This window comes from Salvelinus alpinus, chromosome 11 (assembly GCF_045679555.1).
Source record: "Salvelinus alpinus chromosome 11, SLU_Salpinus.1, whole genome shotgun sequence".
NCBI classification, from domain to species: Eukaryota; Metazoa; Chordata; class Actinopteri; order Salmoniformes; family Salmonidae; genus Salvelinus; species Salvelinus alpinus.
The window spans coordinates 47587413-47601398 of record NC_092096.1 but is presented as its reverse complement, the minus strand read 5'-3'; positions in this window follow the sequence as shown (position 1 = coordinate 47601398).

Below are 13986 nucleotides of genomic sequence, written 5' to 3'. Positions count from 1 at the left end.
CCATGCATACCCCACAAGACATGCCACAAGAGGTCTCTTCACAATCTCCAAGTCCAGAACAGACTATGGGAGGCACACAGTACTACATAGAGCCATGACTACATGGAACTCTATTCCACATCAAGTAACTAAAATTTGATTTAAAAAACAGATAAAAAACACCTTATGGAACAGCGGGGACTGTGAAGCAACACACACACACACACACACACACACACACACACACACACACACACACACACACACACACACACACACACACACACACACACACACTTAGTACTGTAGATATGTGGTAGTGGTGGAGCTGCTTTGGCAGCAGCTAATGGGGATCCTGTCACGACTTCCGCCGAAGTCGGTCCCTCTCCTTGTTCGGGCGGTGTTCGGCGGTCGACGTCACCGACCTTCTAGCCATCACTGATCCATTTTCATTTTTCATTGGTTTTGTCTTGTCTTCCTTCACACCTGGTTCCAATCCCATCAATTACATGTTGTGTATTTAACCCTCTGTTTCCCCTCATGTCCTTGTCGGAGATTGTTTGATTGTATGTGATGTGCTAGTTATGTGTTTGTATGTGGTGTGCGACGGGTTTTGTACCCACTTTTGTTATTTTGTATATTTTGGTTTTTGGAGTTTTGTCAGCACTTATTAAACGACTCCGTTTATACCAAGTTCGTTCTCCTGTGCCTGACTTCCCTGCCACCAACACGCACCCCTTACAGATCCATAATAAATAAAAATACAAAATGAAATAAATTAATTTGGCACTAATCTATCGACTTCACATGACTGGAAATACAGAAATGCATCTGTTGGTAGGGGCGTGGATCAGAAAACCAGTCAGTATCTGGTGTGACCACCATTTGCCTCATGCAGCGCGACACATCTCCTTCGCATAGATCAGGCTGTTGATTGTAGTCTGTGGAATGTTGTCCCACTCATTTTTAATAGCTGTGCGATGTTGCTGGATATTGGCGGGAACTGGAACACGCGGTTGTACACGTCGATTGAGAGCATCCCAAACATGCTCAATGGGTGACATATCTGGTGAGTTTACAGGCCATGGAAGAACTGGGACATTTTAAGCTTCCATGAAATGTGCACAGATCCTTGCAACATGGGGCCATGCATTATCATGCTGAAACATACGGTGATGACGGCAGATGAATGGCATGATAATGGGGCTCAGGATCACATCACAGTATCTCTGTGCATTCAAATTTCCATCGATAAAATGCAATTATGTTCATTTTCTGTAGCTTATGCCTGCCCAGACCATAAACTCAGTGCCACCATGGGGAACTCTGTTCACAACGTTGACATCAGCAAACCGCTCTCTCACACGATGCCATACACACCGTCTACCACCATCTACTACTGCCCGGTCCAGTTGAAACCGGAATGCCAGTAGCCATCGAAGGGAAGCATTTTCCCACTGAAGTCAGTTAGGACACCGAGCTGCAGTCAGATCAAGACCCTGGCGAGGACGACGAACAAGCAGTTGAGTTTCCCTTAGACGGTTTCTGACAGTTTGTGCAGACATTTTTCAATTGTGAAAACCCATAGTTTCATCAGCTGTCCGGGTGGCTGGTCTCAGGTGAGGAAGATCCTGGACTGGCATGGTTACACATGGTCTGCGGTTGTGAGGCTGGTTGGACGTACTGACAAAATCTTTAAAACAACGTTGGAGGCGGCTTATGGTAGAGAAATGAACATTCAATTCTCTGGCAACAGCTCATACTACTTCCGGCGCCGAAAAGAGATGGCCGCCTCGCTTCGCGTTCCTTGGAAAATATGCAGTATTTTGTTTTTTTATGTGTTATTTCTTACATCGGTACCCCAGGTAATCTTAGGTTTCATTACATACAGTCGGGAGGAACTACTGAATATCCGATTAACGTCAACTCATCATCGTTCCTACCAGGAATATGACTTTCCCGAAACGGATCCAGTGTTTTGCCTTCCACCCAATACAATGGATCTGATCCCAGCCGGCGACCCTGTGCGACGCCGTAAAAGGGGCAAACGAGGCGGTCTCGTGGTCAGGCTTCGGAGACGGGCACATCGCGCTCCACTCCCTAGCATACTACTCGCCAATGTCCAGTCTCTTGACAATAAGGTTAATGAAATCCGAGCACGGGTAGCATTCCAGAGAGACATCAGGGATTGCAACGTGCTCTGCTTCACGGAAACATGGCTAACTCAAGAGACGCTAACGGAGTCGGTGCAGCCAGCTGGTTTCTTCATGCATCGCGCCGACAGAAACAAACATCTTTCTGGTAAGAAGAGGGGCGGGGGGGTATGCCTTATGATTAACGAGACGTGGTGTGATCATCATAACAACACACAGGAACTCAAGTCATTCTGTTCACCTGATCTAGAACTCCTCACAATCAAATGTCGACCGCATTATCTACCAAGGGAATTCTCTTCAATCATAATCACAGCCGTATATATTCCCCCCCAAGCAGACACATCGATGGCCCTGAACGAACTTTATCTGACTCTTTGTAAACTGGAAACCACACACCCTGAGGCTGCATTCATCGTAGCTGGGGATTTTAACAAGGCTAATCTAAAAACAAAACTCCCTAAATTCTATCAGCATATCGATTGTGCTACCAGGGCTGGAAAAACCCTAGATCATTGTTATACTAATTTCCGCGACGCATATAAGGCCCTCCCCCGCCCCCCTTTCGGAAAAGCTGACCACGACTCCATTTTGTTGATTCCAGCCTACAAACAGAAACTAAAACAACAAGCTCCCGCGCTCAGGTCTGTTCAACGCTGGTCCGACCAATCTGAATCCACGCTTCAAGACTGCTTCGATCACGCGGATTGGAATATGTTCCGCATTGCGTCCAACAACAATATTGACGAATATGCTGATTCGGTGAGCGAGTTCATTAGGAAGTGCATTGACGATGTCGTACCCACAGCAACGATTAAAACATTCCTAAACCAGAAACCGTGGATTGACGGCAGCATTCGCGTGAAACTGAAAGCGCGAACCACTGCTTTTAACCAGGGCAAGGTGACCGGAAGCATGACCGAATACAAACAGTGTAGCTATTCTCTCCGCAAGGCAATCAAACAGGCTAAGTCCCAGTACAGAGACAAAATCGAGTCGCAATTCAACAGCTCAGACACAAGAGGTATGTGGCAGGGTCTACAGTCAATCACGGATTACAAAAAGAAAACCAGCCCCGTCGCGGACCAGGATGTCTTGCTCCCAGACAGGCTAAACAACTTTTTTGCCCGCTTTGAGGACAATACAGTGCCACTGACACGGCCCCCTACCAAAACCTGCGGGCTCTCCTTCACTGCAGCCGAGGTGAGTAAAACATTTAAACGTGTTAACCCTCGCAAGGCTGCAGGCCCAGACGGCATTCCCAGCCGCGTCCTCAGAGCATGCGCAGACCAGCTGGCTGGTGTGTTTACGGACATATTCAATCAATCCTTATCCCAGTCTGCTGTTCCCACATGCTTCAAGAGGGCCACCATTGTTCCTGTTCCCAAGAAAGCTAAGGTAACTGAGCTAAACGACTACCGCCCCGTAGCACTCACTTCCGTCATCATGAAGTGCTTTGAGAGACTAGTCAAGGACCATATCACCTCCACCCTACCGGACACCCTAGACCCACTCCAATTTGCTTACCGACCCAATAGGTCCACAGACGACGCAATCGCAACCACACTGCACACTGCCCTAACCCATCTGGACAAGAGGAATACCCATGTGAGAATGCTGTTCATCGATTACAGCTCAGCATTTAACACCATAGTACCCTCCAAACTCGTCATCAAGCTCGAGACCCTGGGTCTCGACCCCGCCCTGTGCAACTGGGTCCTGGACTTCCTGACGGGCCGCCCCCAGGTGGTGAGGGTAGGTAACAACATCTCCACCCCGCTGATCCTCAACACTGGGGCCCCACAAGGGTGCGTTCTGAGCCCTCTCCTGTACTCCCTGTTCACCCACGACTGCGTGGCCATGCACGCCTCCAACTCAATCATCAAGTTTGCGGATGACACTACAGTGGTAGGCTTGATTACCAACAACAACGAGACGGCCTACAGGGAGGAGGTGAGGGCCCTCGGAGTGTGGTGTCAGGGAAATAACCTCACACTCAACAAAACAAAGGAGATGATTGTGGACTTCAGGAAACAGCAGAGGGAGCACCCCCCTATCCACATCGACGGGTCAGTAGTGGAGAAGGTGGAAAGTTTTAAGTTCCTCGGTGTACACATCACGGACAAACTGAATTGGTCCACCCACACAGACAGCGTTGTGAAGAAGGCGCAGCAGCGCCTCTTCAACCTCAGGAGGCTGAAGAAATTCGGCTTGTCACCAAAAGCACTCACAAACTTCTACAGATGCACAATCGAGAGCATCCTGTCGGGCTGTATCACCGCCTGGTACGGCAACTGCTCCGCCCACAACCGTAAGGCTCTCCAGAGGGTAGTGAGGTCTGCAGAACGCACCACCGGGGGCAAACTACCTGCCCTCCAGGACACCTACACCACCCGATGTCACAGGAAGGCCATAAAGATCATCAAGGACAACAACCACCCAAGCCACTGCCTGTTCACCCCGCTATCATCCAGAAGGCGAGGTCAGTACAGGTGCATCAAAGCAGGGACCGAGAGACTGAAAAACAGCTTCTATCTCAAGGCCATCAGACTGTTAAACAGCCACCACTAACATTTAGCGGCCGCTGCCAACATACTGACTCAACTCCAGCCACTTTAAAAATGGGAATTGATGGAAATTATGTAAAAATGTACCACTAGCCACTTTAAACAATGCCACTTAATATAATGTTTACATACCCTACATTACCCATCTCATATGTATATACTGTACTCTATATCATCTACTGCATCTTGCCATCTTTATGTAATACATGTACCACTAGCCACTTTAAACTATGCCACTTTATGTTTACATACCCTACAGTACTCATCTCATATGTATATACCGTACTCTATACCATCTACTGCATCTTGCCATGCCGTTCTGTACCACCACTCATTCATATATCTTTATGTACATATTCTTTATCCCTTTACACTTGTGTGTGTGTATAAGGTAGTAGTTGTGGAATTGTTAGGTTAGATTACTTGTTGGTTATTACTGCATTGTCGGAACTAGAAGCACAAGCATTTCGCTACACTCGCATTAACATCTGCTAACCATGTGTATGTGACTAATAAAATTTGATTTGATTTGATTTGGTGGACCTTCCTAGCAGTCAGGCTGCTAATTGCATCCTTTTTTCAGTAACTCTTTTGACTCAACACAAAAGCTGCTGCTACTGTTTATTATCTATCCTGTTGTCTAGTTAATTTACCCCGACCAATACGTACATATCTACCTCAATTACCTCGTTCCGCTGCATATCGACTCTGTACTGGTACCCCGTGTATATAGCCAAATTATCTTTACTCATTATGTATTTATTCCAAATTGTTTCTATTATTTTTCTATTTTTCTCTTTGCTTTGTTGGGAAGGGCCCATAAGTAAGCATTTCACTGTTAGTCTACACATGTTGTTTGCGAAGCATGTGACACATTTTATAGATTTTTATATAATTTGATCTGATTGTATCGAGGCCTAAGCCAGCTTATATTGATAAACAGACAGAAATAACTATAGATTTTCTGATTTAATTTAAGAAATCCAATGTTAGATATGTGTTTTTAGTTTTTAATTTGAATTAATTATATGAAGAGTGCCTTGGTCCTCCTTTTTGATGTGTTTTTAGTTGTTGAGTCAATTAGACCATGCTCATTTCAAACTTATCTTAAAAAAAAACTATTATTTCAAAATATTTAAGTAATTTAGCTGTCTCATGCGTTGATCCTGCTTTGTAGTATTGGACCCCTCTGGTTCTCAAAGTATTTTCAAAGATTATTTGACAAACTCACCTCATCTGCTGACAATGTACTTTCATGATATTACATTTCTGTATTTATCTATCTTTATGTAACCATGGTGATCTCACTAAGAATCATTATGCAAAAATGTTTTATGAGAGACCAGAGATAAGGAATAGACAGTGGCCATGCCAACCCAGACAGCAGATGTGTTGTGTTTCAACATTGAGTCATCTCCACCTAGTGATACCATTCAGCTGTTGCTCTGTGGTGCCCCATGGTCTGTTCAAGAAGTAAAAAAACTGCATCTTTCCATCCTTCCCTAACACTTACCTTACACAATTGGCGTCAGACCGAGGCTCTGCATCTGTCCTCGTGCTCCTAGACCTTTGTGCTGCTTTTGATACCATCGATCACCACATTCTTTTGGAGATTGGAAACCCAAATTGGTCTAAACGGACAAGTTCTGGCCTGGTTTAGATCTTATCTGTCGGAAAGATATCAGTTTGTCTCTGTGGATGGTTTGTCCTCTGACAAGTCAACTGTACATTTCGGTGTTCCTCAAGGCTCCGTTTTAGGACCACTATTGTTTTCACTATATATTTTACCTCTTGGCGATGTCATTCGGAAACATAATGTTAACTTTCACTGCTATGCGGATGACACACATTTCGATTAAACATAGTGAAGCCCCAAAATTGCCCTCCCTGGAAGCCTGTGTTTCAGACATAAGGAAGTGGATGGCGGCAAATATTCTACTTTTAAACTCGGACAAAACAGAGATGCTTGTTCTAGGTCCCAAGAAACAAAGAGATCTTCTGTTGAATCTGACAATTAATCTTGATGGTTGTACAGTCGTCCCAAATAAAACTGTGAAGGACCTCGGCGTTACTCTTGACCCTGATCTCTCTTTTGACGAACATATCAAGACTGTTTCAAGGACAGCTTTTTTCCATCTACGTAAAATTGCAAAAATAAGGAACTTCCTGTCCAAAAATGATGCAGAAAAATGTATCCATGCTTTTGTCACTTCTAGGTTAGACTACTACAATGCTCTACTTTCCGGCTACCCAGAAAAAGCACAAAATAAACTGCAGTTGGTGCTAAACACGGCTCCTAGAACCCAAAAATTTGATCATATTACTCCAGTGCTAGCCTCTCTACACTGGCTTCCTGTTACCTTCTCTAGGATAGGGGGCGACATTTTCACTTTTGGATGAATTGGTGCCCAAATTGAACGGCCTCGTACTCTGTCCTAGATCATATAATATGCATATTATTATTACTATTGGATAGAAAACACTCTGAAGTTTCTAAAACTGTTTGAATTATATCTGTGAGTAAAACAGAACTCATATGGCAGGCAAACTTCCAAACAGGAAGTGAAAATTCTGAAATGGGTCGCTGTGAAAGTCATCGCCTATTCAATTCTCCTATATTTATGGATCTGTATGCACTTCATACGCCTTCCACTAGATGTCAACAGGCAGTAGAACGTGGAATGAAGCGTCTAGCTTGATGTGGGACCGGATGAGAGCCATTGGAGTGACTGGTCAGGCAGATTGCCAGTTCTTGGTCACGCACACTGGGCATGTGATGTCCTTCTCTGCCATGGGTTATATAGACATGAAGAAATGCTCCGTTTGGGACGTTATTGGATATATATGAGAAAAACATCCTGAAGATTGATTCTCAACTGAGTTTGACCAGTTTATTCGATTTGTAATATCACTTTTTGAAGTTTTCATTCATTAGCGTAAATTTGTATGGACACGTGAACTACACATGCTAGCCAAAGTTGCTAATTCGACAGAAGTAATGGACATTATAAAACAAAACAACGATTTATTGTGGAACTAGGATTCCTGGCACTGCATTCTGATAAGTTCCTCAAAGGTAAGGGAATATTTATGATGTAATTTCGTATTTTTGTTGACTCCAACATGGCGGAGAATGGCTGAGCGCCGTCTCAGATTATTGCATGTGATGCTTTTTACTAAAGTTATTTTTTAAATCTAACACAGCGGTTACACACCAGTGTATCTTTAATTATATGTAAAACATGTACTGTATCTTTCATCAAAGTTTTATGATGAGTATTTCTGTATTTCACGTGGCTATCTGTAATTACTCTCGCTATTTTGGAGCCATTTCTGAACATGGCGCCAATGTAAATCCACGATTTGTGGCTATAAATATGCACATTATCGAACAAAACATAAATGTATTGTATAACATGATGTCATATGACTGTCATCTGATGAAGTTGTTCAAAGGTTAGTGATTAATTTTATCTCTATTTGTGGGTTTTGTGAAAGCTATCTTTGCTGTGAAAAAATGGTGGTGTGTTTTGGATATGGTGGTGAGCTAACATAAATATATGTTGTGTTTTCGCTGTAAAACATTTAAAAAATCGGACATGTTGGCTGGATTCACAAGATGTTCATCTTTAATTATATGTACAACATGTATCTTTCATCAAAGTTTTATGATGAGTATTTCACGTGGCTATCTGTAATTACTCTGGCTATTTTGGAGCCATTTCTGAACATGGCGCCAATGTAAAACCACGATTTGTGGCTATAAATATGCACATTATCGAACAAAACATAAATGTATTGTATAACATGATGTCATATGACTGTCATCTGATGAAGTTGTTCAAAGGTTAGTGATTAATTTTATCTCTATTTGTGGGTTTTGTGAAAGCTATCTTTGCTGTGAAAAAATGGTGGTGTGTTTTGGATATGGTGGTGAGCTAACATAAATATATGTTGTGTTTTCGCTGTAAAACATTTTAAAAATCGGACATGTTGGCTGGATTCACAAGATGTTCATCTTTAATTATATGTACAACATGTATCTTTCATCAAAGTTTTATGATGAGTATTTCACGTTGCTCTCTGTAATTATTCTGGCTATTTTGGAGCCATTTCTGAACATGGCGCCAATGTAAAACCACGATTTGTGGCTATAAATATGCACATTATCGAAAAAAACTAATGTATTGTATAACATGATGTCATATGACTGTCATCTGATGAAGATGTTCAAAGGTTAGTGATTAATTTTATCTCTATTTGTGGGTTTTGTGAAAGCTATCTTTGCTGTGAAAAAATGGCTGTGTTTTTTTGGATATGGTGGTGAGCTAACATAAATATATGTTGTGTTTTCGCTGTAAAACATTTTAAAAATCGGACATGTTGGCTGGATTCACAAGTTGTTTATCTTTCATTTGCTGTATTGGACTTGTGATTTCATGATATTATATTATATTATTTACCTGTGGCGCTATGCTAGGCTATGCTAGTCAGCGTTTCTGATGACAATGATCCCGGATGGGTGGTTCAGAGAGGTTAGCGAGGGCTGATTTCAAGGTTTTACTGCTAACCTACAAAGCATTACATGGGCTTGCTCCTACCTATCTTTCCGATTTGCTCCTGCCGTACATACCTACACATATGGTCACAAGACGCAGGCCTCCTTACCGTCCCTAGAATTTCTAAGCAAATAGTTGGAGGCAGGGCTTTCTCCTAGATAGCTAAATTTTTTATGGAATGTTCTGCCTATCCATGTGAGAGGCGCAGACTCAGTCTCAACCTTTAATTCTTTATTGAAGACTCATCTCTTCAGTAGGTCCTATGATTGAGTGTAGTCTGGCCCAGTGTGAAGGTGAACGGAAAGGCACTGGAGCAACGAACCAGCCTTGCTGTCTCAACCTGGCCGGTTCCCCTCTCTCCACTGGGATTCTCTGCCTCTAACCCTATTACAGGGGCTGAGTCACTGGCTTACTGGTGCTCTTCCATGCCGTCCCTGGGAGGAGTGCATCACTTGAGTGGGTTGAGTCACTGACGTGATCTTCCTGTCCGGTTTGGCGCCCCCCCCCCCCTTGGGTTGTGCCGTGGCGGAGATCTTTGTGGGCTATACTCAGCCTTGTCTCAGGATGGTAGGTTGGTGGTTGAAGATATCCCTCTAGTGGTGTGGGGGCTGTGCTTTGGCAAAGTGGGTGGGGTTATATCCTGCCTGTTTGGCCCTGTCCGGGGTATCGTCGGATGGAGCCACAGTGTCTCCCAACCCCTCCTGTCTCAGCCTCCAGTATTTATGCTTTAGTAGTTTATGTGTCGGGGGGGCTAGGGTCAGTCTGTTATATCTGGAGTATTTCTCCTGTCTTATCTGGTCTCCTGTGTGAATGTAAGTATGCTCTCTCTAATTCGCTCTCACTTTCGGAGGACCTGAGCCCTAGGACAATGCCTCAGGACAACCTGGCCTGATGACTCCTTGCTGTCCCCAGTCCACCTGGCCATGCTACTGCTCCAGTTTCAACTGTTCTGCTTGCGGCTATGGAACCCTGACCTGTTCACCGGACGTGCTACCTGTTTCAGACCTGCTGTCTAGAGACAGCAGGAGCGCTAGAGATAATCTGAATGATTGGCTATGAAAAGCCAACTGACATTTACTCCGGAGGTGCTGACCTGTTGCACCCTCAACAACCACTGTGATTATTATTATTTGATCCTGCTGGTCATCCATGAACATTTGAACATCTTGGCCATGTTCTGTTATAATCTCCACCCGGCCCAGCCAGAAGAGGACTGGCCACCCCTCATAGCCTGGTTCCTCTCTAGGTTTCATTCTAGGTTCTGGCCTTTCTAGGGAGTTTTTCCTAGCCACCGTGCTTCTACACCTGCATTGCTTGATGTTTGGGGTTTTAGGCTGGGTTTCTGTACAGCACTTTGTAACATCAGCTGATGTAAGAAGGGCTTTATGAATACATTTTATTGATATCAGATCAGTGGTCATATCAATTCAGTGGTTACTTCAATAAGGGAGGAAGGAATACCAATTTAGTCTTCCTAAATGCCACAGATTGTCATCATTCGGTGGGGAAGCATACATTGGATGTTTTATTTGGTTGCACTTTTCCTGAAATTATGTGAACAAAATTGAGAACAGAAAGATAAAGACGCAAATGCCTGCTGACGCCAATCCAGTGATCTCGGCCGGCCCACTGTGGTCAACCGGTCAGAGTCATGCCTACAGGCCAAACCGTTGGAGAATATTCTGACCAAGGCTCTAACCACTGACCTCTCGCTCCTATAGTAAACATCTCATCATATCAATCATATCAATACCACGTGAAAAATAAGATCGATTTATAATGTATTAATGTATCTGGCACACACACACACATACAACTCCAGGTTTCTAACCTCAAGTGTCTTTTCCTGGGGTCCCTAACCTTGCCAACAAACAAAGAGTTGTGAATGGATCACTGGTTCACCAATCAGAACCTTGATAGGCTCAGCAACAGAAGCAAGGGGTAATGTGTAATGAACGTTTTTTGGGGGGAGAGCGCTTCTTTGGGAACATCAGGCGACGTCTTAAAAACGTCTTTAGGGAGGCCCCCGGAGCAAGCCGGGAACTAGACAAAAACCTCCAGGGGACCATGACAGAATGTCATATGTTTAAAAACTTCTTTAGACACAGGAATGTTCTTGCAACGTTTCAATTAAACTTGTCTAGAACAATATCTTATATTCGGAGAACATAGCAGCCATTTTCTGTGTATGTTTGGTGTGACATTGATGAAATAGTCGCCTAACCCTCAGAAACCTGGACACACAAATGTTCTTGCAACATCTCATGAAACGTGTCTAGAAGTTAACATAGGATATTCTGAGAACATGGTAACCACATTCTGGGTAAGTTGTGTTTGACATTAAGGAAATGTTTCTAACTCTAACACCAAAACGTGCTAAACAGGTTCTCAGAAGATTTTTGCTAACATGGAAGGTTCCCATAACGAATGGAAAACTGGACCCTCAAAGATCAGGGTAACATTACAGGTAACATTACAAAAACATTTTATTTTCCTAGAGTTGTTAGCTGGGTTTACCAGTCTTTTCCTACCGATTATCATCAGTCAAAGGCGTGAAGTCAAAATGAGGGCCAGTATGTTGTCTAAGCCCTTCCAGTCCTTCACAGGTTCAAATGTTGTTCTCTTTTAAGTAGGCCTTTGAGAAACCTCGCCCATTCGATTGAGATGGGAGAAGTTAGGTTGGGACTATTCAATTGGTTCCATTGCTGCCTGCCATAATACAAATGGTGTTCTGACTGTTCCCATGGCTGACCAAATGCATGGAAGCGTGTCCCTCATGTATGGCTAAGGCTACGTACTCTATGTATAAAATAATCTTCTCCCCTTAGAATTGTGATGTGTAAAGCCCAATGCCTATATGATTCCATGATCTATGCAGCAGTTACAGGCGGGGTGCCATTTGGGACACATCCACAGTTGCTCTGCAACCAACGATATTATAAATAGTATTCTGTCTATTTTCATGGCTGCATTAGATGTATTGCATGTATCAAACCAGTATCAAACCTTTTGTCTGCTTTGAACTCAAAGTGTGTGCGTGGCATGCAATATGTATCAAACCAATATGTATTGTGTCATTTGTCCGCTTTGAACTTGTGGAGACTCGACCATCATCTGGTTTGGCTGCTGGTCTGTATTTGTTTTAGTACAAAAGCAGAAACAGATACGAACGGCAGGATACCTCACATAACAAGTCCAATATTAAGATATCAACTATTTAAACCAGGATGTCCCATTGATGTGGACAATCTGCCTTTCAGGGTTGACCTAGTAGAGGCTGGCACGCAAGGCTGCCCAGGGTATACGGTTTTCCACTGTTGAAGCCAGCTACACCATATTGTAATTGCCACCCTAACTTTTTGTTTTGTTCTCAGCTTCTTGTTTTTGCTTTATTTCACTGGGTTCAAACCACTTCTGTTACACTGGCGCAGAATGGAGAGCAGAGAGGGAAGCCAAATAAATGACTAAAGTCCTATACTATAGTAGAGGAGAGAGGGAAGAAGGGAGGTGGAGAGAGGGAAACCATGTATTAGAGTGCTGACCCTGGCCTGTATAGACTGGTCCTAATAGTCGTGGTTAGAGGGAGAGAGGATTCCACCCTGGCCTTGTGACTCGAATGACACACATTCCTATCGGTCACTCAGTGTTTGTGAGTCCAATGTGCTGAAGGAATTTGTGTAATTCGAGTCGTGTGTGTGTGTGACCACACCTTTGCCTCATAACTGTGGGACATTTGATTGATGGAATGGTTACAATTTTTCTCGATTGCTAAGACACTTTTAATGAAACTGGGGTTGACTTGATCTCCATCATAACCTAATGAGCACAACAGTATTATTTTTAGCAAAACTAAGTAATTTTTCATTGCTCTCACACACTATGAAAATGCTCTACAAAATACAGGGTTGGGTAGGTCACTTTCTAAAAGTAATCCGTTACTGTTATTATTCCCTGTCCAAAATTGTAATCAGTAACGAAATTTTTGGAATACCCAAACTCAGTAATGTAATCTGATTACGTTCAGTTAGTGTTAGATTACTTTCCCCTAAAATGCATTAGAAGACAAAAATGTATGTTACCAATTGAACAACATCTATTGGAGGATAAATCAATGTTAAAGTTTTCATAGCTGGCTTTCTACTACATATAATAATACAATTAAATTATATCATTACATAAAAAACCAAAGTCTATCAGAATTCCAGTCATTCCAATAAATCTTATACCCCTTGATCTTCAAGAATAGGATTTTGAAATATGGAAGTTATAAGGGCACAAGGCGAGACCCAGATGCAGACACAGAAGGCAGATGGTTAGAGTCCAAGATGTTTATTAACCTCTCTAGGGTACGTGGGACGGCCCACCTCGTCAACAGCCAGTGAAACTGCAGGGCGCCAAATTTAAAACAGAAATCCCATAATTAAAATTCCTCAAACATACATGTATTTTACACCATTTTAAAGATACACTTGTTGTAAATCCAGCCAGAGTGTCCGATTTCAAATAGGCTTTACGACGAAAGCAAACCAAACGATTATGTTAGGTGAGTGCCTATTCACAGAATAACACAGCCATTTTTCCAGCCAAACAGAGGATTCACAAAAAGCAGAAATATAGATCAAATTCACCACTAACCTTTGATGGTCTTCATCAGATGACACTCATAGGACTTCATGTTACACAATACATGTATGTTTTGTTCGGTAAAGTTCATATTTATATACAAAA